At 55.4% G+C, this 5410-nt stretch overlaps 1 long non-coding RNA gene across 1 annotated transcript; it reads right to left on the bottom strand.

Moving 5' to 3' along the window:
• Window positions 1-2056: 2056 nt before the first annotated feature.
• On the bottom strand, window positions 2057-5389 carry LOC102418027. Its single transcript, XR_331068.3, has 3 exons — window positions 5235-5389; window positions 4033-4145; window positions 2057-2794 (listed from the first exon to the last, which is right to left on the bottom strand). It is a non-coding gene; the product is annotated as an uncharacterized LOC102418027 (long non-coding RNA).
• Window positions 5390-5410: the final 21 nt, after the last annotated feature.

Below are 5410 nucleotides of genomic sequence, written 5' to 3'. Positions count from 1 at the left end.
TGTTGGTTTCCTTCTGAAACCCACGTTTTAATCCCAAGAAACCTCCGATCGGCAAGAACTGAGACGGAGCCTGCGTGTTAGGGCACGCGTCCCGTGTGGATCGGTTCCTCAGGCTGTTGTAACCGACCCCACAGACCCAGAGGCTTAAACAGAACTGTAGGGCCTCAGCTCTGGAGGCCACAAGTCCAAGATCAAGGTGTCCGCAGGGTCGGTTCGTTCCGAGGCTGCGAGGAGGCTCTGCTGGCGGCTCCTGCCCCTGCAGAGAGGGAGGGACTGGGGTGCACACAGCAGCGCGCCCAGGAAGGAAGGCTGCGGCCCCAGGGCCCCACGACGCCCCGAATGCCTATTGGGTAACTTTGGAAGGAACGTGCGGGGCTCTCTGGGGGAAATCCGCATTGAAATGAAGAGGCTTGAAGACATTTGGGAAACGGACATCGGGACTTCCCTTTGGTTACAGGTTAGGCAACCCACCAACATTAAGAAAGTTCTTGAGCAGGATGATAAGAAAGGCTGAGCTCTGCTGCTTTGGGGGAAGTTATCGGGGCCTCCTGGAGCCTCCACCCTGGGCCCCACCCCTATCCCATCCCCTACCCCCACACCTCGCCCCTTCCTGCACCCCAGCCCCACACCCACTCTACCAGGCAGGCATTGAGCGGTCTCCCCTGCCCTCTAGTGGCCTCTGCTGGAACTGCACCCGAGAAGACTCTAGTACAACCTGTCACACCTGCTGGAAAGCCCAGGCTGAGTGTCACGAGGGCTCACCTGGCCCCACCAGCGCTTCAGGCAGCCAGGAGGCCCACCCTGAAGCCACAGCCAGGCAGGGACAGGCCCGCCAGGAAGGGGTCTGGGCCCTGTCTCTCCCCCTCCTTTCACATCTGCAAACGTGTGAGCTTGAGCGGCCTCGAAAAGAAGTTTGCAAAAACCACGCTGCCCTTACCTTTTCATTGTCTTGGAAACATCATTCGCTGCAGGTTTGCCTCGTTGCAAAGAGACGTCACGTCAGGTGTTAAGTGCATGCTGGTATTTAACAAATAAGGCTGGCCCAGCTGGGTGTGGCTCAGCAGCTGAGCATGGACCCAGGAACCAGGAGGTCACCGGTTCGATTCCCGGTCAGGGCACACGCCCGGGTTGCAGGCTCGATCCCATGTAGGGGGCGTGCAGGAGGCAGCCGATCCATGATTCTCTCTCATCATTGATGTTTCTCTCTCTCCCTCTCCCTTCCTCTCTGAAATCAATGAAAATATTTTTTAAAAAATAAGGCTATTACATCACCCTTACAAATGTGTCCAGTGGATCCCAGACACCATAGTGACTTCACATCTACCATCTGTGGTTTAAAGAGGTAGGAGTAACCCTTTGCTGCAGAATCAGTAAATAGACATTTTCTAAAAAAAAAAAAATGAAAACAATGGCCAAAAGGGTGGTGTGGCCCTAGCTGGTGTTGCTCAGTAGATAGAGCATCGGCCTGCGGACCAAACGGTCCTGGGTTCAATTCCGGTCAAGGGCACCTTGCTTGCAGGCTCCTCCCTGGCCTGGGCCCTGGTCAGGGCTCGTGCAGGAGGCAGCCCATCGATGTGTTTCTCTCACATCGATGTTTCTCTCTGTCTTTCCTTCTCTCTTCCACTCTCTCTAAAAATCAATGGAAAAAAAAAAACCAACAACACTAAAACACAAACAACACGGTGGTGTGTGACTGCTTTCGTGTTTAAGTCAACCCCACGCCCGTCAGTCTTCTGTGGACTCCCCTGGGACACAAACTGTCCCCCCCGTAACGCCAGGGTCACCAACTATCACACGGTTGTCTTTTCATCGTGAATCAGCCCCCTGACATTACTTTCTTCATTCAGGTAAGACAGAGGAAGACTTATTACCAAAAATGTTTTTATTGTCTACACTCCTATTTATATAGCTGTAAACTCAAGGAATCATCCAACAGTTGTATAAACTGGGGGAACAGTTAATAAGCACCTTCAATGGTTTCCACAGTTCAAGAATTTACCATTTAAAAAAACACTTACAAAAATTATACAAAAATCACGACAAACGTTTGAATATAGAGGGCTTGATATAGAATGAATGATAAATATAAAAAGAAAGTGAAACTAATTTATGAGTTGGGCCATCTAAACAACCTGTGTGTTCCCCAAACGCTGTGATTCTCGGGGGGGCGGAGGGGGCGGAACTCGCCTCTGAAAACAAACTCCAATTATTCAGGGAAAGGCTTTCTCCTGATTTAGGTTCCAACGGGCTGCAGCCTTGGCAGGTGTCGAGGTGCTGACAAAGTGGTGGGTGTGTCAGTGTGCGGCTGAGCTTATAAGGCCACAGGGGATGGCTCAGGCCTGGGAGGGTCTGCTCACCACTGGGGTGCTAAGTTGGGGAACACAACTTAGTTCCAGAGCACAGGGACAGGGCACATAACCCTCCCTCGGGGCTGTATTCATTTGTCTAAGGGTTTGGGGGGGGCGGGGGGGCGGGTCCTGTCTTTGTGGAGGGGTAGGAACTTCCCCATTCCAGAAGCTCAGGGCTTATGAGTTGGGGAACGGGGAGGGGAACGTTGTTAAGGCTCAGGCTGGCGGCCACTCAGCCACCAGGTCAGACAGTTTTCGGTCTGGACCCTTTGCAGCAGGGTGTTGCTGCGAAATACTCGGTGAGGAAACAAGGCAGTCTTGTCTTCATTTCCGCTCAATGCAGTCAACTCCCAGGGTGTTGTCAGGGCAACGGCAGGTCCTGCTTCCTGGGGTGGCCAAGCAGAGGTGGGTGCAGCCACCGTTGTTCACTGAGCAGTAGTTGTGACCTGGAGGAGGCAGAAATCAGCTCGACAGCCTCTAAGCACATGGAGGCCACGCCTGTGGGGGCTCCGGGGTGCAGTGGGGGGCTGTACCAGGAACTCAGCTAAGCTCAGCTCCTGGCTGTTTCTGCCAGAGAGTCCGAAAGCCTGATTCCTGCCCCGGGGGCATGCAGGTCTCAGGGAGAGCAGACTTGCTCTGATTATAACACGGAGTTGGAATTTTAAAGCACAAAGTACCCTCTACCTAGCTTGCCCATGTGGCGTTGCACCTGACTGGGGGGAGGAGGGAGGCAGGGGCGAGAGTCTGTCCGGGGAGGGGTCTAGAAGAGGCAGCACCGACTCCGGGGCCGGGCTTGCCTCTGGTTCTGCCACGGTCAGCCATGTGATGTTGGGCAAATGGCTTCAGCTTCCTTATTTATCAAACTAGAGGCCCAGTGCACGAATTCGTGCACGGGTGGGGTCCAGCCAGCCCGCCCCGATCAGGGCCGATCGGGCAGGACCAGCCAGGGGGAGGGGCTGCGGGTGGTTGGCCAGCCGGCCCACCCCCCTGGTCGAACTCCCAGTCGAAATCCTGGCCGAGGGGACAATTTGCATATTAGCCCTTTATTATATAGGATGAGCATAATAGCCCAGTGGGTGTGGCTCAGTGGTTGAGCGTCGACCTAGGAACCAGAAAGTCAGGTTCCTAGGGCACATGCCCGGGTTGCGGGCTCGATCCCCAGTAGGGAGCGTGCAGGAGGCAGCCCATCAATGACTCTCTCATATGGATGCTTCTCTCTCTCTCTCTCCCTTCCTCTCTGAAATCAATAGAAATCTATTTTAAAGGAGCATAACAATCGTAGCTACCTCACGGCATTGCTGTGAGGAGTAAATGAACGAATGAACACACAGCACTCAGGATGCCGAGGGAGTCCATCTGTGCAAAGCACCAGCTCGCCGAAAGTGCCCGCTCCGTGTTTATAACTATATTTATTATTAATTATGGCTATGGCTGTTCGGCCGAATACATGGACGTTCAAAGCAGCAGAGCTCCTAGCACTGATGCTCCCGGCTGGAACCTTCTAGAAGGCAGCCACTTCTGGACCCGGCCCTAGACTCAGTGCTCTTCCTCCCCTTGTCCCTTCAGGCCACGTCCTACGCATCTGGCTCAGCCACAAACAAGGCAGACCCTGGACCGGGGGGGACCGCACCTCCCCTGCGAGTGTGGGTGCGGCCCCTGCGCAGGGGGAGCCCAGGTGGGTTACCTTGGGGACACTGAGACAGGGCGGTGGTGATGCCGTACAGCCGGGTCTGCTTGTGGGGGTGGAAGGTGTCCGTCTCTTTGGCAACAGCGATATCAACGGCAGCCACGGAATTCCTACAAGAACCCAGAGGTGGAAGGTAACACACAGCTGACGGCTCCCACTTTATTCGACAGAGCAGCCTCTTCCGTGGTTTTGGGGAGACGCTGGAGGCGGTGCAGTGTACACTGCTACCCTGGCCTTGCCCCCCAGCCAGCCCTTCCTCCGCGGGGGTGGTCAAGCCTGCATTTTCCTTTTTTTTTCTTATATATAAATATATGCTTTTATTGATTTCAGAGGGGGATGAAGGGAGGGAGTTAGAAATATCAATGAGGAGGGAGAATCATCGATCCGCTGCCTCCTGTATGCCCCACACTCAGGCATGTGCCCTGACCAGAATAGAATCGTGACTTCCTGGCTCATAGGTCAATACTCAACCACTGAGCCACACTGGCTGGGCTTCCCTGTCTTCTTAAAAAAAAGGACAGAGCCCTAGCTGGTTTGGCTCAGTGGATAGAGCGTTGGCCTGCAGACTGAAGGGTCCTGGGTTCGGTTCCGGTCAAGGGTATATGCCGGGGTCATGGCTCGATCCCCAGGAGGGGCATGCAGGAGGCAGCCAATTGATGATTCTCTCTCATCATTGATGTTTCTATCTCTTCAGCTATCTCCCTTCCTCTCTAAAATCAATAAAAATATATTAAAAATAAAGAACAGGATTGGCTGGGGTTCCCCTCTGGCACCACACTCTAAGCTGGGAAATCGCTTTCTATGCACGCAGCCCAGCCACAGGGCTTGTTCTGTTTAACCTCCTTTTTGCCGGGAGGGGTGGCCGAGGGCCTGTGGAACATGCAGCTTAAGTACAACGAGGAAGTGGGGCACGGAGTGGGCACGGAGCCCACCAGCCGAGGGCCCCCCGGCCAGCTCCGGGGAAAGAACAGGGGTGCTCAGGGCTCAGCAAGCCCCAGGGTACAGCCTGGAGGCCGCCGCCCACCCTGCTGCGCCCATGGCATCCATGGCGCCCACTCTCCCAGGAGCCTCGCCATCTCCTGGCCACCGGGAGGCCAGCCGGTGGGGGCATCTTGGAGACGGGAGGTCAGGCCAGGGGGCAGAAGGGCAGGGCTGGGCCGCCCCAAGGGGGAGGGTGGCCAGGCAGGCCGCTGACTCACGTCTTCCAGTCCGTGTAATACAGATTCTTCCCGAAGCTCGTCACCGAGAAAGGGTACTGGAGGCCTTCGAGGACCCTGCGACGGACAGGCTGCTCCGGCCTTAGGCACTCGGCCCGGCTAGTGCCTGTGGGAGCGAGAACAAGCCCTTCATTGTCCCCGCCCAGGAAAGGGCCCCT

This window comes from Myotis lucifugus, unplaced genomic scaffold (assembly GCF_000147115.1).
Source record: "Myotis lucifugus unplaced genomic scaffold, Myoluc2.0 scaffold_7606, whole genome shotgun sequence".
NCBI lineage: Eukaryota > Metazoa > Chordata > Mammalia > Chiroptera > Vespertilionidae > Myotis > Myotis lucifugus.
This window is presented reverse-complemented; position numbering and strand designations above follow the sequence as displayed.